General features: G+C 42.8%; 1 protein-coding gene across 16 annotated transcripts in view; it reads right to left on the bottom strand.

Annotated features, from left to right (window-relative positions):
* Positions 1 to 26513, bottom strand: part of Fggy (FGGY carbohydrate kinase domain containing) — a 409490-nt gene that overhangs the window by 42716 nt on the left and 340261 nt on the right. The window lies entirely within an intron of this gene.

The following is a 26513-nucleotide window of genomic DNA, read 5'->3' as shown; positions in this document are numbered from 1 at the left end:
GTGAATTAGAAAATTTGTAACTTTCTCATCCACAAATCAAAAAGCTTGGAGTTGGGTGCACTCTAGAACCTAACTTGGCCCTGCTTTTCTGCCTCTTCCTTTGTTCTTGGTTTCTGGCTCTCACAGATTCGTGTGTAAAGACCCAATGTGTGCTCTCTGTATTCTCAGTTCCTTAGCAGAAGGTATTTAGTGGGGAAAAAAATCCAAGAAAGGAATCCTGTGCCCGGCATACTGCATAAATGAAGAGATTAGCTATATTTCTTGTTTTTAAGGAAGTCATATTGATTTCTTTTTCTACCGTACCTGGGACTGAGCTAGGATGTGGCATGAGCTCTGGAGACATACCTGATCTGACACCCATGTTGTGGTTTGGATGTGAGGTGTCCCCCAAAAGCTCATTTGTGACACAGTGCAAGAAGGTTGAGAGGAGAAATGATTGGGTCAGAGAACTTTAATCCAACCAGTGAGCTGATAACCTGATAGGATTAACTAAGTGGTGATTGAAGGAGAGTAGGGTAGAGCTGGAGGGAGCAAGGGTGGGGGCGTGGCTGTGGGGTATATATTTGTATTTAGCAAGTGAAGACCTCTCTGCTTTCTGATACTCATGTGTGCTGCATCCTGCCACCACACTCTTCCACCACGTTTGTTCTGCCTCACCTCAAGCCCCAAGGAATGGAGCCTGCTGCCTATGGATTGAGACCTCTGAAATCATGAGCCCTCAAATAAACTTTTTCTCCTCTAAAATTGTTCTTGTTGGATTTTATAGTCACAGCAGTGTAAGAGTGGAGTAAAACAACCTGTGACCCCGAGAAGGTGTACTGATTTTACTAAACTTTGTTTTCCTTCTCTGTAACACAAGAATAATGTCTGCCTGGATGGAATGGTGGGTGGATAAGTAATTGTTAATTCCTAGTTTAGTGTTTTGCATAAATCAAGAGCTCATAAATGTTGGCCACCTCTGTGCAGAATGGATTCAGTGGTGAAAATGCCAGAGTGCTGTGCACCCTGAGAGGGGGGAACTGTGACACCCACAGGAGGTCACCAGATCAGCTGGTTTCCCACAGTGGGGCTCCAATAGGGGACTCCAGCTTCCAGGCACAGATCTTTATCATCAGCTGAGGAGAGATGGGGGCCTCACATGGACCGAATATAAGCTAAAGGAGGAAGGTGGTCTAACCCTTGTCTAGAGGCTGGAAAGTGGAAGAGAGACCATCTAGGGCCAGGACATGTGTGTGGGGGATGGCTGGGAGTGGGAGAGCACAGGCTTTGTATGTGAATGACTTCTAGTCACTGTTAGAGGGTCTCCCAACTCTCTTTTGGCCTCCAGTGCCTAATCTCTGAGAGATTAGACTGCACCTGGGAGAGTAAGACTCGAAAAAAAAAAATTCTGTGAATCCATGTTTTTGGCTATGGCTAGAGAGGCAGGTGAGGCTATGTTTGTAGCTTGGGCAGGAAAAGTTTACTAGTTTATTCAAAAATTAGTCCCTGCCAGGTTAGCAAGAAATAAATCTATCAGATTAGAGGCAAGGACAGAACAAGAATTGATCCGTAACAGCCTCCCCCAGGTCCTCTCTGTAGGAATATATAAGAAAGAGTCTCATAGCAAAGGCTACCCAGAGAGCTGTCTCCTGAGACCCCTTCCCTCTCTGCTGGACAGTAGTCCACACCAGATCTGAACAATGGAAGTCCTCATCCCCTAGGGAATGTTTTAGGACCCTAACAGATAAAGGAAAGTCTTAACATTTCTGAACTTTGGTTGACTCATATCCTATATGTCTGGTGTGTGTGTCTCTAAGTCTGTATGGTTCATATATTATGGCTTTGCTAAGGTTCCAAGGACACATAGGCATGAACAGGTGAAGGGTGGGAGAAGCCAGGGTCCACCAGAGGAGAGAACCATGTGGAGGGAGGGAAAAAACACTGTCAAAATGAGAAGTGCAGAGGGGAGTGTGAGTGGGACAGCATCAGAGGCAGACAGGGCCAAAGCACAAGGTTTCAGGAATACCAAGAAGTCACAGCTGTTGCCATCTGGCTTCTCTTCGTGTTCAGTCTGCGGGGGCCAGGTGCAGAGGTATGACATGGAGGAAGATGGCTTTCCTAGTGCCCAGATACATGAGGCACCCCCAATGCAGACCACAGGCTTTGATGATAGATCAGGTGGAGGTTTTAGGAAGAAAAAGTTGTCAGAATAATTAGTTCACTCAGAGTTTTGGGTTGGGCCTGTGGCCCACTTTTGGCAGAATGAGGATTAGTGATAAATGTTATTTACAGATTCCCTTCTTTAGACCTTAAGGGCTTTAGGGTTTAATTCAGGAACATAGGGTACCTGAGAAGGGGAGCCTTGGCTTTCCCTCAGCTTGCTCAGAGTACAACAGTAAGAAAAGAAATCAAGAGAAATATATTGCAAAGATCCTCACAGACCAGGCAAAGCTTACATCAGCCGGTCATGTGGACTTGAAGCTCAATTATTCAGTAAGAAATGGATTTGTTTTTATAAGTGCTACAAGATCTGGCACCCACACCTGGGATGTGAAGGCACTTTTTCTTTTTTTAAAAAAAAATCCTTTTGAAAGCAGCAGAAGTCCTGCATAGCCAGGGAGTTTCAATGCAGCCTCTGCATTCCTGACACAGTGCCTGGCCCTGGGCCTGGGCCATTCCTCCAAGGCATCCTCCAGTTTCCTCAGGTTGGTGGCAAAGGGTGGGGATCAGAGAGAAGGGGCATGAAAACCACTAGGCCCTTATGCATGGAGATTGCCTGGAACCACATACACCTTGACCTGGGAAATGCATGGGATGGGGACATCAACCGGACAGTGTGAAGGACTTGAATAGGGAATTTGAAAGGAGGCCTGTAGAAAGTAGTAGTCAGTCAGTGAACCAGACTCAACTCCAGGAATCTAGCTCCAGCAGAGAAAGACCTGGTGAAGTGGAGGGAATGGATGAAATCCAGAGGGCCTGAACTGCAGCAGTTACGGAAGAAAGAGGAGGATGTATCCATGCACTCAGGACTATGTGATGCATTTGGGATTTTTTTCTAATTGCAGTGGTGGTAATTCATGATAGAAGCTTTAGGGTATGTGATTTGCATTTTCCTGTGGCCTCTCTAGTTCCAATGGGAGAGCAGCCTACAACTGCAAACCAGAGGAGTGAGTCCTGCAGTAGTCTATGCAGGGGCAATAGTGGTTTGCAGGAATTAACCAAATACGCAGCCAACCAGCTAAACTGCACATCTCCTCCTCCCCTTGCTTGCCCCCTCTCCCTCTCTGTTACTTTCTTGCCCTCCTCCTTTCAGCAGAAGACAGAGGATCAGTGCGGGAGAACTCTGCCTTGCCTGCCACACAGACAGATGGATTTTGGCTTCCATCTTCATCAAGGAGGTGCCCTCCCTGCCCCCATCCCAGAACCAGCCTCTCTGTGTGTGTCTGCAAGGAGGGAGCAGCTGTGGCATCCAGAGCACTCCCAGCTGTTCGCCCAACCTCTCTCAAGTGTTTCTTAGTGTCAATGCCTCTAATTAGTTAAAATAGGAAGGAGGGTGGTAAACAGAGGAGCAAAAAGAGGCCTAATTTTAGCTGTAGCCAAAAGGACTTTCCCCTAAATACACTGTGATCTCAAAATACTTAGCTAAGCGCATATGTACATGCAAGGAGAAGATTTAAAGAGCTACAGAAGTCAAATTCAAAGGCCAAATGGGACAGCCCTTGCCTCCCTGTACAACTAGATTCAAGAGGAAGGGAGTGACAATGTATTGAATATTTATTCTGTGCCAGATAGTGTGCCAGATGCGCTATGTGTAGTGGCTTAGCAATCCCTTCTGTCCTCACAGCAACATGATGTGGGGCCTCCTATAGCCCTTCTGTTAGAGATGAGGAAGCTGAGGCTCAGGGAGGTTAATGCTACTTGTCCAAGATGACACAGCCAACTGCAGAGCCAGGCTGTGGCTCTGACTTCACTCTAGCAGGAGGAAGATGAGGCCTCAAACCTAGGACAGCTGGGGAAGTGGGCTGACAGCTTAAGCAGGGATTTGGGGCAGAGGATCAGAGCAAAAATCCTGAGGATTCTGACTCTCAGAATGCTGTGAGGCATTGCTGCAGAATCAACAAGAATCACTTCATGCCTCCACTTTCCCCAAATCTGAAATCCTTCATAGCCCCCAAAAGATATGCTGAGGAATGACCAGGCTGTCACTAACAATTTCCAGGTAGATAAATCATTGGGAGAGTGCCTCCCTCCCCTCTCTCCAGCAAAAAAGACCACTGCTTTCTGAAATCAAGGAAGATACACTGTTTGGCACAGGAATTCAAATTGGCTAATTACCCAGCTCCCAAGGTTATGGTGGAATCTGGACTCCTTCAGAACACGGCCACCTGGTGGGACTCGTCAGTCAATTTCCTTCATCTCAGCTCAAGCTTAAAAGGCTCTTCACTGGGACGCGCCCCAATGAGGCCTTCCATGCACATCTGGAGACTTTCCACAATAGGCCTTTGAAGAGGCCTAGAGTATTCCGGGAAAGTCTGGCTCACTGGGCTGAGGCTTCAGGAGCAGAAGCCCACATTTATTTTTCTTTCCCGCCTTCTTTGACAAAACTCTCCCCTCCCCCCCAGTGGTTTGTGGACATTCACAAAGCAGCCCTGATTTTCATCTCATTGCTTTTAGAGCTGAAATCTTAAAGAAAGAGAGCAATAATACATACACTAAAAAGGAGCCTTGGTCCCAAGAAATCCTGTATGTGTATTGAGCTCCTCAGAACCCTCAGAGTCATGCTTGACTCATCTTTCTAATAGAGAGAAAATGGATTTTGAGCTGAGACTTGCTCCATCGTGTAGCAATTGTGACATTTTGTCCACTCACTTTGGTTTCCTGAAGTGGGAAATGCTTAATGGTGGCCTGCCTGGTATGGAACACCAAGTGCTACATGGGGCAGGTTAAGTAAGTCACTTTGCATATTGTCTGATGTGGACTTTAGCAGGTCTGTGCTGTTCCCCCTCCTGACATAGGCTGACAGCCGCTCAGACTTTACAACTCAGCTCAGGGGTGGTTTCCTTGTCCAGTGCTGCTTTACCTCTCTCTTGCTTAGGCTAGTTTAATCACAGGTCCTTCATACTTTCAACTCCTCCCAATTCTTATCCATAGTTTATTGTTAATTCTATTTTAAGTGTATGTGCACCATGCCTCATCATAGTAACTGCAGACACAATATGTTTCTCTTTCCTTATTGTATCTCCATACCAAGCATAGTGCCTAGCATACCAATGTGATCAGGGAATAGCAACAGAATAATTAATTCATTTAACAAATATCTACTGAGCACCTATTCTGAGTCAGGTACTATTCTAGCTACTGAGCTAGAGCCATGAATGTAACAGACTTTCTAGAAGTTCATATTCTGAACAGAATTGCTAAAATTCATGTTCTAGTAGGGGAAAATCAGAAAATACATCAAGGAAATATACACAGAGACCTGTAGTTACAGCTCCAGCTCCGACATATAAAGGATTCAGAAGGCATTACTTTCTTCCCTACGATAAGAAGGATAATAATAAATGGCAAATCTCTTGACTTTTCTTAGATCAGGTAGAGAACCCAGGTTATAGTGCAAACTATCGCCCCGTATCTGGAGAGATGGTAGACTTCAGGCAATCACACCTGAAACCTCCCTGCCTGGAATAGAAGCCACTGGAGCCACCAACTGGCAGGAACACATGGGTGATAATTTGAAGTGTTGGGGTTGTGCGTGGAATGAAGGGTATGGAGTGAGAAACTTCTGAGGTTGCAATTTAAGTGGGGAAAGGACACACTTTCATGGGTTTTACCTCTAAGAAACCTACCATATTCTCACTGTGACTGGTGGCTCCTCTGTTGGCCATGGCAGGGAGAGTCAGATACAAGTGCTTTCCATAACAAAGGCCGAAGGCCTACCTTCAAGGGGAAAAGACTTCACCTAAGCCTCATCCCCCTCAGGAGAAGGATATTGCTCTAACTCTATTGTTCCTGTCTCAATGAAGGTGTGTGTGTCTGTGTATCTTGGGGGAGCTAAAAACATTTGTAAAGGTTACCCACAGGGGCCCAGTAAAAGACAGTAATAATCAAAATATTATAGAATGCTTTTTCTTCCCCACACTTTAAAATGAAACCAACATGACTCCAGAATAATAGTGAATTACAGCTCAAAGTGCTGCTAGAAATAGACTCGAAGGAGGAGTTCTTAGGGAAGCCCGAAGACAGGAGAGGAGATGAAACAAGGACAAGGGTGCATCTGAAACTCTGGCACCTGGGACTACAGAAAACATTGAACACAGTCCAATGTGATTTCTTCTACAAAGAAATCTCACAAAAAGATCTACTTAGCTCAGTTCCTGTTGCCTGATATATCATGTCCAGCTTTCAACAGAAAATTAAAAGGCAGCCAAAGGGCAATGGGAAAAAAAAAAAAGAGAACCAAACCATTGACCCTACCCCGCCTGCAGTCCATAGAGAGAGAACAAGCAAACCCAGGTTTAGATATAACACAAGTTTTGAAATTATTGGGGGAATTTTAAAACAATTAAAATTAATATGTCAGGTGTTTTAATGGAAAAATAAACAACATGTAAGAGTGGATGGGTAATAAAAGGAGAGAGATTTGAATTCATGAGAAAAATATCAGACAAATTCTAATTGAAAGACATACTGCAAAATACTTGACCAGAGCTCCTCAAAACTGTCAACGGCACCCAAACCAGAGGAGCTTAAGAAGACAGGAAGACTAAATGCAGCGTGGTATCTTAGAGGGGATCAGAGAACACAGAGGTTCACTAGGCAAACACTAAGGAAGTCTGGATAAAGTACCAACTTTAGCTGGGCGTGGTGGTACATGCCAGTAATCCCAGCAGCTTGAGAGGCTCAGGCAAGAGGATCAAGAGTTCAAAGCCAGCCTCAGAAACTTAGCGAGGTGCTAAGCAACTCAGTGAGACCCTGTTTCTAAATAAAATACAAAAGGGGGGCGGGGCTGGGGATATGGCTCAGTGGTTAAGTTATTCCTGGGTTCAATCCCTAGTACAAAAAAGTACACATTTTAGCTAATAATAAGTATCAATATTGGCTCATTGATTGTGATCAAAGGCACCATAATCACATTAGATGTTAATAATAAGAGAAACTATGTGTGAGGTTCATGGAACTTGCTATAATATCTTCACACTTTTTTTTTTGTAACTACAAAACTGTTTTAAAAAGTTTTATGTGCATGTACATATATCCACAAGCATATATATTACGTCTGGTGGTGATAAGTTCTAGGGAGGAAGAAGTCAAGTAGAGGAAGAGAACTGAGGAAGGTTGGAGTGGGAAGGCTGTTAGCCCAGGTGGCCAGGAATGGCATCTCTGTGATAAAATGATATTGGAGCAGAGATCTAAAATGAGAGTGAACCACACAAATACTTGCAGGAAGGGGATTCCAGGTGGAGGAAAGAGTCAGTGTGAAAGCCCTGAGTGGGAAGTGTGATCAGCACATGGAAAGAGGGGAGAGGTCAGGCCAGCTGGAACAGAGTGGGCAAGAGCAGAGTATATACTCAGAGATGGGGCCTCGAGACCACAGGAAGGAGCGAATGAATGGGTGAAGAAGATGAATGGAAGCTCATCGTTTTGAAACTTAATCGTGGTACTCCAGCCTTTTTTAAAAAAATTATTTTATAGTTTTAACGAAGCCATTCTTCATAATACACATAATATCGCCCCCCATACACACACAAATGGTCTGTGACAATATCAAAATCTCTTAGCCTGCAGGAGTTCCAAGGAGACTCCTCAGTACCATACAAGTCAAATGCATTTCATCTCCTTCCTGAAACAACATTTGAGACTGTTTCTAGACAAGCAAAGTGAAATGAAGGCTTGAGGCCAATTTTTCACATAATTCAATATATTCTTACAAAACCTTACATATGCCTGAAATCTTTAGATAATGGAAAGAAAAGTAGATTTTCCTCTCTTTGATATAAAAGCAATTGGCTCAAGCTCTCATTTCATTTTGCACATGTAGGCACAACCCACAGTCTGTAATTAATTTCAAAACCACTAAAGTGGAAACAGAATAAAACCTCAACTAACTGGAGGACCTTCTTTCCTTGACATAGTCGGCTTTCAGTGGCCAGAGCATTAAGGCAGGAGTCCAAAGGGCAAGCTCAGAAAACAAAAGAATTACTCAGCAGGCCTTGGGCAAGTCCAGTAGGAGCCCCTCACCTGCTGCCTCTTCCCCCAAGGCTTCCAGCCCCACAAACCGAGAGAAGGTCCTCTGCTGGGCGACATTGTAATAATCATCAGAGGATAGCGCTCTGGGCTGTCATTTGCATGCTCCCATAGGCTTGGGAACTTGCCCCTTTCACAGAGATTTTTACCCATAGGATGAAATTGAAACCATTCCCCAAGGACCTTCCCTCTAACAGAAAGTTTCATAAAGAAAGGCATTTTGCTGCATAATATATGAGAGCAAAATGTGGATCTCTTGATAGTGGGGGCTTGAATTTTGAATATCCTGGTTTATTTAAGGGTGGTGTTTGCCATATTCAATCACTGGCCACTTCTCTGTGGCTTTAACCACTTTGAACCTCAGTTTCTTCATTTGTAAAAATGAAAATTATAATTTCTGCTTGCTCACAGGGTCTTTATCAAGATTAAATGCAATAATGTCCCTAAAATGGTTAAAATAGCATACAGCCTATGATAGGTGACTAACAAACACGGCTTCATTTGTAAAACATAATTATACATCCCTTCAATCTGGTGGCATCTCAATAAATGTTTGTTGAATAACTAACAATCTGAATGAAACATCTCCGGGAAATCTTAGACGGTACTTCCTATAATGATTCTTAATATAATGCTGATAGTAACTGTCATTTTCTGAACTTCCTGCCTGTCAGGTACTGTGATTACTTGCTTACAAACACATCATTTCACTGAATTCTCACGATTGCCTAATAAAGTAGGCCTTATTCAAGCTCCACTTCACAAATGAGGAGGCAAGGTTAAGAAGGGTTAAGGACTTCCCACAGGATGGGCCAGCCAGCAAGTGGCAGAGTTTGAACCATATCCTTATGATTCCAGAGGCTACTGCACTAGGTGTAGCAGTTTAATGTACATTAAAAAAAAAAGAAAAGATGCTTTAGATTTCTTTTGTTAAAAGACTCAACTAGGCTGCAGGGATTTTGCTGTTCCCCAAAAGAGCCTCAAGAACCTCATGCAATTGAGTTGGCAGCCAGCAGGCCAGGAAGAGGTGGGCTTGGTAAAGATGCCAGGGACCAGGGACAGGTCTTCAAGAAGGTGGTTAAACAAGTCATCCATTTCTGTCCCAAGACCGGCAGGTACTAGTCTGGTGGGGATGGCCCTCCTATGGGCTGCAGCGAGAGAGGACTCCAGTGTGGAGCTGGGTGTCGCCTTTAAAAGTGGATAAAGGTGCTCTGAGAGCAAAAGAAAATTGTTCAGGGGTAGGGTGGCTGTGTTGAGGTACTAGATGGTAGTACTATAGGGACAGAAAGCCAAGGGCACTGGGATGACCAGGATCCAGCCAGCCAGGGGCTGAGGATCCCAGGGAGGCAGGGAAAGCCCAGTCAGGTTGTGAGCAATACCAGACTATGGCAAGGGGACTTCTAAGTGGGGTACCCTGGCCCATGGCATAGAAGTGAGATGTGAATGTGCAGGTGAGTGGTGGGAAGGGTTAACTTTAACCCCAGAATGCTCCCCTGGGTATACACACCTTGGAGAAGGTGCAGGTGATACAATTGCAAGGACATGGTCAGTACCTCACCATTCCAGGTGCTTCCAGGGGGTGAGGAGCTAGCATGGGGGCATGCTGGTTACAGCCTGGTGCTAGGGAGCATCCCCACACCTTCTAAATCTGTAATATGCTATGCTCAACAAATACTTGAGAACTACCCCTCCACCCCCTGCCTGCAGCAAATGCAGGATTGGAGGTGGGAACTGGCCTGTCCTCTCAGAGGAGGTTACAGTCTAGAGGGTAGACCCTTTCCATCACCATCCATGAGCCTGGCTGGTCTACCTACTTCATTTTCCTACCTGGTCAGAGAAGCCTTATATCACATGTATGTAAGCAGGTTTGTGATTGTAGGACAGTAGGAGGCAGTATGATCTTATAGAAAGAGTGCCAGGATCAGAGTGAAGACTCAGTTCAAATGACAGTACAGTAATTTACTAATTCTTCTGATCTTGAGCCAAGTCCTTTATCTTCTTGGACTCTCAGTCTCATTGTCTATAAAACTGGGCTCAGAATTCCTATCGGTTTTCCCATGAGGCTGTGTGATAGTCAAGTCACCTGAGTTCAGAGATTTTTATGTACCCACTGTGTGAGGACAACCATGGAACCATAGAGCTATGGAACCTCTCCATGCCTCAATCCACTCATCTATATAAAGGACATAAAAGTACCTCCTAATTTAAAGGGTTTCTATGAAGATTAGATGAGTTAACATATGGAAAGTGATTAGAAGAGACTTTAGCAAGTGTTGGCACACTGGAGTGTTTCAGGGTTACCTACTTTTCCTCTCATCACTACCTGGCAGATCTAATGGGAAGATGCAGTGAGATGTCACATGGCCCAATCAGCACTTAAGTGTCCCCTTTTTTCCTCTTTTCACATAATGTCATAGTGGTGAAGCCAGGACTAGCCCCTATACCTCATACTCCTTGTCCTCTGTCCCTCAACTGCGGCTAAGTGGTAAGATCTAAGCAGTGCTGGCTGGGCCCTCTGGCTTCTCTTTCCGGCATGCTCTCTTCAGTCATCCCTAACTCAAGTTCCAGGTGCTTATCCCAAGATTGCCTCACAGCCACATGTCACACTTTTGAATACATGCTACTTCCTTTTTCCTGTCTTTCCCAGTTCCCATCCAGCTGGACTTTGTTGGGAAATAGTTCCTTTCCTTATGGCTTCCGCTGCTCAGTTCCCCATTGCCTATACTGGGAGATATCAGAGTGGCCCAGGAAGTGCAGGGTCTCTAAATCATGACCCTCCCTCTGAGTCCATGAGCAATGATATAGATATCAGTGTCAAAACAAGGAGCAACCATTTGCATACATATGCTAAGATTGTATAGGTACACTATAAAATCCCAACCACAGGCACAAGTATCCACCAAAGAAAAGGAACAACCCAGAAGCCCTGCACTGTTGAAATATGCATGGTAGAATGTTTCTCATTTTCCCATTAGTTTTATTGCTGCTGCCTAGGGCTCAGTTTTCTCACTATAAAATAGGATAATATCTCTCCTTTCTAAATTCATCCCCACATTCAAGGCCAAGTTTATGTTTGACCAAGAAGACTTTGGCAGCCCCCACCTCCCCTGTCCACAGCATTCTGAATTCATTCCCACTTGCAATCTGCTAAATAACTTCACTTTAAAATGCCTGCTGTTCATACTATAGTGACATAGCCACATCAATGCTTAAAGCAGCTCAATTCACAATAGCTAAACTATGGAACCAACCTAGGTGCCTTTCCACGGATGAATGGATAAAGAAAATGTGGCACATATACACAACTGAATACTATGCAGCCTTAAAGAATAAAATTATGGCATCTGCAGGTAAATGGATGGAGCTGGAAAAAAATCATGCTAAGTGAAATAAGCCGAACCCCCAAAACCAAAGCTTGAATTTTTCTTTGATCAGTGGATGCTGATCCATAATGGGGTGGGAGGCATAGGGAAGAATGAAGGAATTTTGGATTATGCAGAGGAGAGTGAGGGGAAGGGTGGGGATGGGAAGGATGGTCATTATTATCCTATATACATGAATGATTACAATACCAGTGTGACACTGCACTGCCAGAGGAAGGACAAGCTGTGCTCATTTTGTGTACAATGTGTTAAAATGCATTCTATTGTTATGTATAACTAATTAGAATTAAAAAATTAAGAAAAACAATAAAATAAAATGCCTGCTGTTGTCCCAAGACTTTAGATTTTTCTCTTCCCAATAAGATTATAATCCTTTCTCAAGTCTCCCCTACTTTTTTTTTCTTTAATGCTAGTTTGCAGCATAAAACATTCAAAAACTCCTAGCAGTATTCCCTTGGAGGATCCCCAAAAGAGAGTAAAGATTACTGCGAACTCAGGGGTCAGGAGGGGTCTCTATTTTTTAAGTGAAGACAGTGACACCAAATTTCATGGAGTTGTTTGTTTGACTGAGATACTGATATAAAATAGCCAGAATTCTGCTGAGTTGAAAATATAATCTGAGCAGGGCTTGGTGGTGCATGCTTGTAATCTCTCCTGCTTAGGCAGGACAACTGTAAGACAGAGGCCCATCTCCGCAACTTATTGAGGCCCTAAGCAACATAGAGAGACCTGCAGATGGTGGGATGCTATAATTTTTATTTTCTTCTTTATTTTGCTTCAAATTTTAGAAATTTATGATAGATTTTGATGGCTTAATTTCTTAAAAAATATTTTGTCTTGGTTGTAGTTGGACACAATACCTTTATTTTATTTTTATGTGGTGCTGAGGATTGAACCCAGTGCTCTGTATGTGCTAGGCGAGCGCTCTATCACTGAGTCACAACCCCAGCCCCATGATTGCTTAATTTTAATAGCTACCAGTCATAAAAAATATATTACATTTTAAGAAACATGAAGAAAATTCTCCGAAAGGCATGTGTTAATCAAATATTTGGCACAAGGTCTTCCAATGCTATACTAAACATTATTTATTTTAAAATAAACATTCTTATGATTTAGAATAGGAGGGGGTCACTGGGGATTTAGCTCTGTGGTCAAGCACCCTGATTTCAATCCCTTGTACCAATAATCATTGTCCTCCTCTTCCTCCTCCTCCTCCTCATCTGGCACAAGAGAAGGCCAAGATGACTGGGGTTGCTAAGAACCTGTGAAGGGAGGCATAGGTCATAGGTAAGCAGCACCATATGGAATGCTGAGAACGGCTAGTGGAACAGATGTACCAAGCATGTCCTTTGGACCAAACACCACTTTAGGCACTTGATACGCTATAGGACCCTGGTGAAGAGTACAGATTCATGAGTCAGACTGTGTATGGTTCACACCATAGAAGCCCAACTGACTGTGTTGCCTCTTGGTTACTTAAAATGTCTTTGGCTTATTTTCTTCAAGTTGGGATTATTTAAAGCAGGGGTTAGTCAGTTTTTTCTAAGAAGGGTCAGAGGTCAACTATTTCAGGTTTTGTGGGCGATGTGGTCTGTTACAACTCTTCAGCCCTGCGGTAGGAGTATGTAAGCATCTGTAGTGTGCAAGTGAACGATTGGCCATGACCGTGGCCCAATAAAACTTTATTGCAAAAGCAGACAGAGGACAGGATTTCACATGGGGGGGGCATAGTTTGCTGACCTCTAATATAGAACTTACTTTATATGATCCATAGAGGACTGGAGAGTTAATATATTCCATACTCTTAGAATAGTGCCCTACTCACAGTAATTATTCAACAAAAATTAGCTCTTGTTGTTGTAATGGACCCAAGGAGTAGGCATCAGTATCACTTTCATATGGAAAAAAAAAATAAGAGCTCAGAAGTAAATGAATTCCTTTTCTAAGAATGGAGAACTTCTAATGGTGCCAGAGTTAGAAAACAGGTCTGTTTGAGTCTAAAACCTGTAGCTTTTCTGCTGAGACTTTGTTCCTGCTAGAACCTAGACCTCATTTCATTGATTCAAGTGGAACCCACTGTTCCAGGATTAGACTCAACCCTGGCAACACCCTTTCTGATTATTTTGGGCTGGGGACCCAAAGCACATGGCCTTGCTCCTTGGAATCCGTGTTGCAGCCTGTGGGGAACAGGTGTACAATCCATGTTCCCCACCAACTCAGGGTGCTCACGCACTCTAAGCCTTCCCTGGCCTCCACCTCATCAAAGGATAGGTTTCCTGTGACATGGATGGATCAGCTGCCTTTGGGGAGCCCTAATTAACTGCACAAATAGGGCAGGCTTTCCAAATCCCACATTAGTTCTGCTGTGGAATGCCAGAACTTTTCTACCATGGAAAAATGCTTCATGCCTCGACTCTTAACAAACCCAGCAAGTTCAAATGCATTTTGGGGGTGGGGGGTGACAAGAATCTCAAGCTGTTATGTGAGAAGGCAAAGAAAGAAAGGGCTTTTCTTGAAAGGGGGAAACAAAGGGCATCCAGAAATGTCATCCAAATGCCCTGCAAACTCTCAAGCTTTCCCCAAGTTCTTCTTTGTTTGAAGGCCTTGATAGTGTGATTCATTTAACTCTTTCTTTGGGTCAATGAGAGGGTTCTTAAATCTGAGAATCTGCAGCCAGTGTCAGAGATTTCTTTTCATCTGTCAAATACATGGAATAAAAAGAAAAACACAACCTCAGCTAAATGGTACAGACTTCATGTGTTTCAAAACTGTCGACATGTCTGACTTGTTATTTCTCTCTCCTTTTCTTCTCTTCTTTTGCCTGCTCTTTCTTCTCCTCCTTCTCTCCTTTTATCCCCAAATCCAGCACAACAACTGGTCTATTCTAGGAAAAGTCTCTCTGGGTCTGTAGCTGAGAAGACACTGTAATAGTTGGGTCTGTGTGTGTAAATTTAACAGCAATCAGCTGTCTGTTTTGTGTTTAATTCCACAGAGTAAAACCATTTTGGCTATAATCCTCAGAAGGCACTGTATGTCTGTCTGTTCCCAGATTCAGTGAATCCCTGTGTAGATAGACTTTTCTTCATCAAAGGACAGACACACTGGCGTGGCCCTCAATTTTATGCTCTCATAGATAATACCACGGGGAAAGCCTCTGGAGCCACACAGATTCACCCACCCTTAGGTCTTTGAAGCCCCAGATGTAAGTGGATCCCGCAGACTCTACACTGATACCCTACTCAGGCTTCTAGCAGGAAAGACATGACTAGCCACCATGGGCTTCCTGCCTTGGGAGGGATAAAGGGAACTTTAATTAGGGTGGCTGTGGTTTATTTTTTTAAATTTTGATTTGTTATATATGACAACAGAATGCATTACAATTCATATTACACATATAGAGCACAGTTTTTCATATTGTATACAAAGTAGAGTCACATCCTTTGTGTCTTCTTACATGTAATATACTTAGGGTAATGATGACCATCGCATTCCACCGTTTTTCCTATCCCTCTGCCCCCTCCCTCCCCTTTTCCCCTTTGTCCTATCTAGAGTTCACTTAATCCTCCACCACCCCCCCCCCCCCAGCATATTATGGGACAAGGAACTGAACAGACACTTTTCAGAAGAGGATATACAATCAATCAACAAATATATGAAAAATTGTTCAACATCTCTAGCAATTAGAGAAATGCAAATCAAAACTACTCTAAGATTTCATCTCACACCATTCAGAATGGCAGCTATTAAGAATAATAAGTGTTGGCAAGGATGTGGGGGAAAAGGCACAATCATACATTGGTGGTGGGGCTGCAAATTGGTGTAGCCAATATGGAAATCAGTATGGAGAATCCTTGGAAAACTGGGAATGGAACCACATTTGACCCAGCTATCCCACTCCTTGGTCTATACCCAAAGTATTTAAAAACAGCATACTACAGGGACATGGCCTCATCAATGTTTATAGCAGCACAATTCATAATAGCTAAAGTGTGGAACCAACCTAGATGCCCTTCAGTAGATTAATGGATAAAGAAAATGTGGTATATATACACAACGGTTGTGGTTTATTATCCCAATAGACTTATCTTGAGTCCTAAACACTTTTAAGAAGGAGATAGGATGTTATTATTATTAATGACATCAAGACCTAAGACATAATCTAGTTCTCTCTGGGATGTACTATCACTTTCTGCTTCATTTCCAAGGAGCAACTGATGGTTGGGAGATTTGGAGAAATACCTGTTATCAGGTCTTGCTCTCTTGAGGAAGGTAGAAAACTGGGAAATTTTAGACTTTGAATTTAGCTTTTTATTTCTCTACTCTGCATTGACTTCTCTGACAGATTCCACCAGGCCTTGTAAACTCCTAAGAAGAAAAAATGTATCCAGAAAATACTGAAGTTTGCAGCAATTGCTCATTGTGTACAGGTGGAAGCCTTTCTAATGCCTGTGATAAGGAACTGGCTTTGTCCCCACAAGCAGGAAGGCCTATCTTCTTGGAGGTCCTGGCCCATGGGTTCCCAAAGTTTAGCTTAATAAAATATCCAAACCTTTTGGAGGCATGCAAAGAATTGTCAGATTTTTATTTTATTATTTAGGGACTTTAAACAGAATAACTGCTGAACATCTACCCTCATCATTATTTCATAACAAAAAGACTTTAACACACATACATGTGATTACCATGCTCAGAATAAAGGGAAATCATGCCTCATTTAGTCTTGTTAAAAATTCAACATGCTGTTCTTATTTTTTTCATTTCCCAGGGACTAATGACACTCTTTTAGGGACATGCATTGAGGATTAGATGCATGGGTACATCACCTATGTAGTACACAGAGCCCCATACACAGAGGACCCAAGCTGGGGTTTAATGACCTGCAGTTGCTTTCTTGCAAGTTTTTAAAATTTTATCTTTGAATTGGTGTTTTGTAAGTGAAGACTGGTGAGATAATAGAGCACGTGCTGGGGGCCTGTTGTTGCTTCTCCAGGACTGACTTCTGGCTGTCTTGTCCCTGTGTTCTGGTGCCCTACCAGACCTGTGTCCTAGCATGGTGACAGGATTGCATGGAGGGTGTATTTTGCTTTGACACTTCCTCCCTTTAGGATGAGCACAGGTATAGGGAAGGTCAGGCCAGGAAGTGAGTCCCCTGTGTCTCAGGGGGGAGCAGAGCAGCGATGGGCACTCCCTCACACTATCTAAGGGTGTTGGCCTGGCTAAGATGGAGGGGGATCCCCATGTGGAATTTGGAAAGTCCTGGAAGACACCTGCCATCTGCCAGTCAAGACAACAGGTCTGAAGGAAGGGGAAACTTCCCTGCTTCTGGAAAGGACCATGAATTTTCATTTTTCATTGGGCCCTGTAAATTATATAACTAGCTCTGCCTACGGCAGCCTTCTAATGATACTTGAGAACTACAGCCTAGCTGACAGGTCCTTGTTTAGCTTGGTGAGCTGGAGAAAACTCATAATTTGCATTTTTAAACAAATCTCCATTCAGGTCCCATTTTCTTACTTGCTGACTGTTTGGCTTTGAGGAAGTGATTTACCTTTCTAGCCTTCCAATTCCTCTTTGTAAATGGAGAGGTGAATGTCTTCCTATCTCACATGACCTCATTTAAATACTGAATGTGGTTATACAAGCAAACCTCTAGTGTGTATCAGGTGATGAGCTAATGTCCGTCCCTTTCCTCTTCCTCTTCTGCACCCTTGAGATGAACGTGGGTACCTGGGGGAGGCCAGATCTTATCCAAGGAAACTCATTCTGCAGAGGCTAAGCCTGGTATTTCCTTGGATTAGGGTCCTTTCGCTTGTTCAGTGCACAGTAGAAGAAAGGCCTGGAACAGTGAACAGCAGTGACTACGGAAATCCCAGTCTGCTTCTCAGGAAACAAAACTTGAGCACACAGGAGTGGTCAATTTTGACATGGGGGAAGAAATAAAGATGAATGGGGGAGATAGAAGGCACCTAGGACAAACCCAGGCTCCTTCCCACTTCCTGCACATCCCAGCCCTGAGCTAAGATAGGCAGAGCCCTTGTCACCACACAGAAAGGGTTCACCAGGCCACAATCACACATTTAGGACTATGAATTTGGAGGTCTGAATTTCACTCTCAGGTTTTCTCTGTAGAATCTTAGGAATGTCACCTATCTCTCTGGAACTGAATGTCCCCATCTTTTAAATGCGTGAGTAAAGACGACTCACTTAAGTCCCTTCTGGCTTTAATGCTTTTTTTTTTTTTTTAAATTAGAGAAAGCTTTACAAATATATTCTCTAACTCAGACACACCCTTTCAATGAAGAAAGTCCTTTCAGAGAGCTGGCTCTAGGGAGGGCTACTTTTGAGGAAGTACAGGGACACAGATTCCTTGGGTCAGACTGTTTGCTGAGGCTCTAAGGTTGGGGGGGTCATCGGAAGATTCCTTTGTCTCCCTTCACAGCCAGGTCATCCAACTCAAATGGCCATGGCCAAGCATCATGCATGGGGCAGGGTATACAACACTCCTCTCCAAACAGAAGGCTGTTGTGATGAGACTCTGTGGAAGGCTATTTATGGCTGTGTTTTGGTTTACCCTCAGTCTAGTACACAGAGTACAGCTGAAAACACTCTCTTGTCCTTCAGGGTAAAATTTCCCAATTTTTACATGAAGCTAGTCAGCTCTAGACCTATAGCCCCCACTGCTACCACTTCTGTTCGCCCAGAGAAGCAGTCACCCCTGCCCACCTCCCCCTCCAGCTTGGCCTCTGAGTCACTCCCAGCATATACTATTGACAGCACAGCATTAGGGACTTAGAGTCAGACAGACCTTGGCTGAAATCCCAGTTCCTGCACTTTTAGTTGTGTGACCATGGGCCAGTAAGTCGCTTAATCTCTCTGAACCTCAGTTTCACTGGGTGAAATTGGAAATAGTACCTTTCCAAAGAGATGGTTTTAAGAATTACAGAGAAACACAATGCTGTAGATAAATCCTGATGGACATAATTAATTGGGTTATCTCTCTGCCCCAATCATTTTGGCCTATTTCATAATGACCAGGCTTCTGCCTCAGTTTCCTTTCCTCAGTTTTCATCCTATTTTTTATCTTGTGCTCCAGACCTGCCAGAGTGGTATCAGTTGGGGTTCTGGCTCTGGTGCTATTACTTCTGCCCACTGCCCCTTGGCTACAAGCAGGAATTTTTCCATGGTTGGACAAGAGATGCAACAAGCACTGTCTATATGCCAATTTATCATCATTTCCTCTTCATAATGAACCTAGAGGTAGGTGCCATTATTGAGCCAGTTTTACACATCAGGAAATAATTTTGGAGAGCTGAGGTCAAGGTCACAAGGCTGAGTGGCAGCTGAATTCTAACCCAGTATGCCCAACCCCATTACTATTGAAGATGGGATACTTCCCCTAGGAGTGTTACCCTCTCTACTCCTGTCCTTTTATAATCATAACCAGAGTAGCCACTCACTTGCAGATTGTCTGTAAACATTACGTACATCGTCCTCTTGGAATTTCCCAGCAATGCCATGAGGTGATATTTTTATACTCATTTACAAATTAGAGAGTGGAATCCAAAATAAGCAAGGTATTAGAAGTTAACTGTCCATGAAAGAGGAACTAGGATGCAGATGCTACATGTTATTTCTTGTGGCTTCTGTAATAATATACCATGTGCCAAACACTTTATAATGAGGAAGGGGAGGGGTCAGGCCTCTGGGGGAGGAAGGGGATATTAGTATCCTCTATGAGGAAGGGGATATTAGTATCCTCATTTAACAGGCAGAGAAACAGAGGCAGAGAGTTTAGGGAACTTGCCGCAGACCTCACAGGCAGAATGGCAGAGTTGGGTATTAAACGCAGGCAGTCTGGTTCTGAGGTCTGGGCTCTTAGTCTCTAGCACTGTGTTGCTTTAAGAAGTGAGGGATTTGGGCTGGGGATGTGGCTCAAGCGGTAACATGCTCGCCTGGCATGCGCGGGGCGCTGGGTTCGATTCTCAGCATCACATAAAAATAAAATAAACATGTTAAAATAAAGATGTTGTGTACACCAAAAACTAAAAAAAAATAAATCTTAAAAAAAATTCTCTCTTTCTCTCTTAAAAAAAAAAAAAGAAGTGAGGGATATCAGATGAGATGACAAGTGGGGATGATTCCAAAGGCCACAGACAGGAGGTAGGGAGTCCAAGAGCTATGAAAGCTCTAGAAGAAGGAACTCCCCACCCACATGGATGGGAGCAGTCCTCCAGAGGCCTGACCCCACCCCCCTTCAACAAGGTTGGCCACCCTGTAGAATTTTCCTGCATTAAGTAATGGTGTAGGTGTTTCGTTTCCTTTAGGCCCACTGAGATGTATCATTAAGAAATTGCTTCAGACTCTTAAGCAAGCTGTGCCTTCACTATTGGCTACAAAATCCTCAGAAAGGATAGAAGTCAACAGTTTTCATTGACCAGTTACTTTTAAAGTCCAGAGGAGAGTGGGGAGAAGGCCTTTAACCAGGCAAGGCAAAAACAAATGTGTGGAAAACTGTCATGTGCTGAAACATGTGCGATGGTAAACCTCCCAGCAACACTTCAGAGTTGTGATTAGTCCCATTATACAGAGAATTAAAGCAACACTCAGAACAAGGGGACAGGAACAGTTCCCAAGAAAGTCTTCAGTACCTATGACGGGCAAAGGACTCCTTGAAATCAATGAGGAAAAGACAGAGTCCTGTAAGAAAATGAAGAAAGGGTATTCACAGGCCATTAAGTGGCCCATAGATACCAAGAGTATGTCCATTTTACCAGTAAATCAGGAAGACAAAGGATATGAGCAGTCAATTGTTCAAGAAATTGTGAAAATGTTCAGTGATTGACAATATCCAATGTTGGCAAAGGTGTAGAGACATCATTGGCAGGGATACAAGTTGGGACAGCCTTTTTGGAGGATATTTTGGCCATAGCTAACAAAATTTTAAATGCACCAATCCTTCACTAGCAATCCCACTTCCCCATGTCTCCAAGAAATCCTCATCCTTGTGTATGAAGAACCAAACCAACAGCATGCTTGTGTCACAGTTTGTGACAGCTAAACAGTAGGAACAAGTTAATGTGTCTACCAATAGGAACCTAGTTAATATTTTTAAATATATGTCGACTCTGGAATTACTGTTAGTATGGAATAGACACTGGGAAGCTCTGTATTTTAGGATAACATATTCTAAAATACCTTGTAAATGAAAAAAAAAAGTTGAACAATTTCCACCATGTGACTCTGTGTGTGCACGTGTATGAGTACATTGAAAAAGTTAGGCAGACACAGGAAGTATGGAATAGTGATGGCCTCTGGGAAGTTCATGCCTTTCACCATTTATTCTGTATTTCTCTGTTGTTCGTGTTTTTACAATATAAGTGTATTCCTGTAGTATTTTTTTTTTTGCTTAAAGAAAAGCAAATTGGCCACAGAGCCACTTGTCTGTGCTCTGTGTTCTCTCATTCAGGGGAGAAACACCAACCTAGGCTGGGGCTTCCTCCTTTGCCAGTGGGAATGTTAGGTACTTGTCTGGATGCCTGTTTCCCCTATTCTCTCTCCTTTGCATAGGTGCTCCTGTATTTGAGCACATGGACACATATACACATTCCTGTCTATGCACACTCTCACCCAGAATGACAAGTACATGGGTTAGCTGATAGCCTGAGAACCTCTGAATCATGGAGCAAAATGATTCTTGTCAGCTTGATAAAACATGTACACAATCACACTCCAATACAAGTACAACAAAATAACAAATTGTCAGGTCCCGTAAGCACAAGCTGTGATTTAAACCATGGGGTCCAATGGGCACATATTGGATGTGAAGAGCCTTAAATAATGGCTCTGCTAGCTTAAAACATATCAGATGTTCCTTTAGCCTTAGCTCGCCCAAGACATAAACTATGTGTTCAGGGGAAAGCAAAGTCAAATGACTCATGACAGAGTTTGTTTTTAGTATGAATTATTTTTTCTGGCTCCTTGCTTTTAAAGACAGATCCTTTTCAGATGGGCTGAAGCAAAGACCGCTGGGAGCTGGGCTCACAAACCTAGTCTCCCACCCCTTCTGAAAGCTGGAAGTGGACAGCCCCAGACGAAGCGATTCTTTCCCATTATGATCATTCCATCATTCACTCTCCTTTTTCCTTTCAAACCAATGCAGTGGCAGCCTGGTAAGGTGGTGGGAGGATCACTTGATTTGGAGTCTAGGAGATCTGAGCTCCAATTCCAAAGGTTTTATTAATTGTGTGATGCTGGGAATGTCACATGAATTCTTTGGGCTACAGTTTCCTCCAGCACAAAATGAGAATAAACATTGGTCTGCAATGGAGTGGGATTCAATGAAGTAATCTAGACAAAGTGCTGGACACATGGAAACCACTCAACAAATGGCACTAGACAGAACTCCTTTGGACAGAGAGAGTGTCCTAGTTACCTCTGTATGCCTAGTGCTTGCGTGAGAGCTGGAAAGAAAATCTGTGAAGAAGGAAGGCAGCAATGAAGGGCTGAAGGAACAATTAGGACAAACAATAACTAATACTTGCATTTCTCCTTTTAACTGTGTTATGTGGATCATCTCACTAATCCTTGGTGAAAACTGTCCCTGCCAGGAACACGTTATCCACATTTCACAGTTGAGGGAGTAGAGGTGCAGAGAGATTAAGAAACCTGATCAAAGTCACACAAGTGGCCAGTGGAGGAGCTGGCACCTGCACAGTGGAATTGCTGTGATGCTAGAGGGGCCAGGGGGAATGGGCAGCTCAGAGGCTCCCTGTACAAGATCCAATGAAAGGTTGAATTGGAATAGCCAGCTTCTCAGATCCCTTTAGAATAACAGACACAAAGGAAAGAGGGAGGACATCAGAGGTGTGGCCACCCATAGCCTTGCAGGAGCACAGGCAGCGAACAAGCAGAACCGTCTAAAGAACATGGTAGATTAGGACAGCTTCTCAAGGTGCTCTGAGCCCCATGATGCCCACACCTCTGGAGGAGTGTGGTCCCAGGGCTGCTGTTCAGGAAGGATGTGGATTCCAGAGCTGTTAGGAACCTTAGATATTGCCTGGAACAGCTCCACTGTACAGGCTGGAGGAGTGCTACTTACTCAGTGCCACACCACAACTTAGTGGTAGAGAACAGACTAGGTCCCAGGTTCTCCCTTCCCATACCAGCTTTCTTCCTCTGGCATCTGGAACACATATACTATAGCCCCTCTCTCTTTCATATACAGCCTTGATGTTCTTACTTACTTTTTAAATTCACTTGTTCACCCTGTAGTTCTATTCAGGCAGCATTCAGAAAAACAGAAATATTGGCCACTGAACTTTGGATATGTCCAGTTCCATAGATAGGGTCATCTCTAGAATAAGATGCATGCTCAGCCTGCTCTCTCAATATACCACTGGATGATCTACCTGGCAACCTTTTAATAAGGATGTGGGTCCCCATAGGAATCTAAGGGGAAATGATGGACAATATGGGAAAGAATGATATCTTAGGGTGAATGAGCAAAATGCCTTTTGGCCCTATACCTCCAACTCATGAGCTGTCCCTACAACATGTGTGTGTGGGGGAAATTCTTTCATTTTTGCTTTTATATAATACAAAATTGAGTTCATTTCTGAGTTCATGAGTCTGTTGTTCCCAAGATTTAAAATTCTTCTCACTTTGGCTCCTCAACATACATACACACACATTACATGCACATAAGCACACATATACAACTGCATTCACCTTTGTTTATTTACACTTAAAGTCCTGGCTCAACAGTCATTTTCTTTGGAAAGTTTTCTCTGACTCCTCAAGGCTGGGGACAGAGCACACAGTATTATAGTTACCTATTTTATGGTATCTCTCTTCTTTAATAGCAGGAGAACTTTGAGAGTAAGTACTGAGTCCTCCCTGGTCAGGATTCTGTCCCATACTATTGTGGAGATTAAATAAGTTATTTCATGTAGAGTGATAAGAACAGTGCTTAGCATATAATAAGCATCAATCAATGTTGTCCATCATTAAATGAGGCTTAGAATTTCTACAATGTACAAATGTGAGTGGAGAGGTGGGCCTGACACAGATGGCTGGCATCTAGATAGCACTCAAGAAGCATTTACTGAATAAATAAATGCAACAGAGAAAAATGATTGAAGAGATAAGAGATAAGATCTGTCCTCAGTCAGCTTCCAGTGTAGTGTCGAGGCAGACCCACAAAGCAGAATCACCCACACAGTCTATGAAAAGAAGGACACCCAAGGCTTGTTCTGTGCTATGGGTCCCTGAAAATACATAAATGTGCTGGGATCTCACTCTGCCTTTTGTTTATTTTGATCTGACTTCATAGGATGGAAATATGCACAAGAGGAAGACACACAGGTTGCAATCTTTCCCAGGTATACTTCCCCAACTCTCTACTGGATGATACTTCAGGATTTGCCCTTCAAAACCATGTTTTTGAATTCAGTGAAACCAGCGTCTGAGATGGGAAACACAGTGTCACAGAGTTGAGATGGGAGGAAAAAAAGAAATTCACATCATAAAAGTCCTCTTACTCAGCACCCTCCAGCCTCCCTGGTTTTCTCACATTTCCTCAGGCATGTTCAATTCACTCACACCCCAGAGCCTTTGTCCTTTGCTATTTGGGCTCATCTCAAACATCCTTCTTTTCTCAGGAGGGCCTCTCTCAACTGCTCACATACCCAGTCTACCCATCCAATCATTATTTACTTACATTGTTTTACTCTCTTTTATAACACTTCTTCCTACCTGAAATCAATTATTTGTTATTGCTTGTTTCTTGCATTGTCCCTTGGGGGGCAGGTGTTTCTCTTTCAATAGAAGTAGCCAGAGACAGCAGAGTGAGGGATATTATTGAGTTCCAATGGAAGAGCTGGCTAGTGGGACTCAGCACAGTGAAACTGACTCCCAAAGAGCTGAAGAAAGAACTAATCAGCTGGGCGTGGTGGCGCATGCCTGTAAGGGATGGGAGGCTGAGTTAGAAAGATCGTAAGTTCAAAGCCAGCCTCAGCAAAAGCAAGGCACTAAGCAACTAGAAGACCCTGTCTGTAAATAAAATACAAAATAGGGCTGGTGATGTGGCTCAGTGGTCCAGTGCCCCTGAGTCCAAATCCCTGGTACCCAAATATATAAGTAAATAAAAATAACGAATTATACTAACTCTTATACTGTTGCTACCAATGACAATCTCATGTACTGCCTTGCTGAAGTTTCCCTTGCTACATGCACAGCAGTTCGTGGACATGTATAAAAAGGAGATAAAAACAGTTCCTGAGCCATGCTACTCTGGTGATTTAATGAGTTATTTTACACAGAGTGATTAGAATAGTGCTTGACATATAATAAAGCATCAATAAATGATGTCCATTAACATCTTAAAGAGATACAACATATAGGTAATACTTGTCTAAGAGAATTATATGCATTGCTGTGCACTGTATTTATTCCTTTTTAAAATGAAGCTTAGAATTTCTACTATGTACAAAGTTAAACACATGTTCCCTATTTTGAATTTAATATAGTATTTAAAGCTTTATAAGAATTGTTTATCAGCACTTATGTAATCAGAGAATTTTAATATGTTTGGAATGCATTTATTATTTTTAAGCAAGGAGTTAAGTTTTAAGACATGTAAACATGAATAAACTTGTAAGGACCCAGAAACTAGAAGAAATGATAATAACATATTAGTGGAGAGAATGAATTGGCGAAAAGTCTGAAATACAACTTTATAAGGACAAACATGGATAGAAAATATTAAATAAAGAGAAGAACAACTGGAGATGTGTAAAGCAAGAAATGACTAGAAGCCAGCAAGTTAGAGAACGACATGCAATATCATTCTTTCTAGTCTCTGCGGAAATGCCTGTTACAAGAGCAAAAACAGCAAGCAAATTGCTGCAGAAAAGAGCAAGAGTTAAACACAGTAAGTGAATACAATACTGTATTACTAGCTCTGAAAATCTGCTAGAACAGTACATGACCCCAGGTTCAGTAAGCTCTTTGTAAAAGATATTTTATTTACCTCCCTTCCCTGTTTGTCTCCAAATCAGAAGTCTGGTGGACAGGACTGGCTCTCTGTCTTACCCATGTTCCACCTGCCTTCTTTCTCCTTCAGCCCCAATGACCCACAAACACTTTGTCAATCCATCTCCACAAAGGGATTGCTTTTGAAAAAGAGCGTTTTAGCAGCCCACACAATATTCCCTAGCGCCCCTAGGTGTCACTATTGCAAAACCAACAGAAACATTAACTGTCAAAAGAAAAAAAAAAAAACCAGAACATTTAGTACAAAATACTAAAAGCAACAACAGTTCAAAAGGCAGACACCATTTATTACAGAAGCTACAAACAATTCAGGATCTCTAAGATAATTATTAATTTCCTTTCTAATTCAAGGGCTCACCCCAAGAAGAAGAGACATCTCATTTTTCATCCAGAAAAAGAAGTCTGTGTTGTTCTTTCCTCTCTAAAACACTTACATTTAGAGACTCGGCTGAAACCTGCATGATGCTGAAAGTGTGTAGTATAAATTACTTTATAATCAAGATTGGCTTCATAACACAAAAGAACTCAGAGTGAAAATAATACTTTCAGAGTAAAAATATAAGGCAGTGAATGAAGGTTTGCTGGGAGAAAAAAAAATGTAGTAACGTTAGTTTGATATTCAACTCAAAGCCATAATCTTATTAGGTATATTTAAATATGGTTTTCATTTAGATTTGGCAGCTTGATTAATGGGGCTGTATTAAATAATACCTGGCTGCTAAGAGTATATTTAGGAATCAATGCCACATAAAACATACAACATTCACAATTCGGTTTCATTATTATTTAAGGCTCCTCTGTTCTCTTGGCAGTGGGCACACACATATTAAAAATTAAGTACACACGCTCAGT

Source organism: Marmota flaviventris, chromosome 10 (assembly GCF_047511675.1).
Source record: "Marmota flaviventris isolate mMarFla1 chromosome 10, mMarFla1.hap1, whole genome shotgun sequence".
Lineage (NCBI taxonomy): Eukaryota > Metazoa > Chordata > Mammalia > Rodentia > Sciuridae > Marmota > Marmota flaviventris.
The sequence above is the reverse complement of the archived record's forward strand: the minus strand, read 5'-3'. Positions and strand labels throughout refer to the sequence as shown.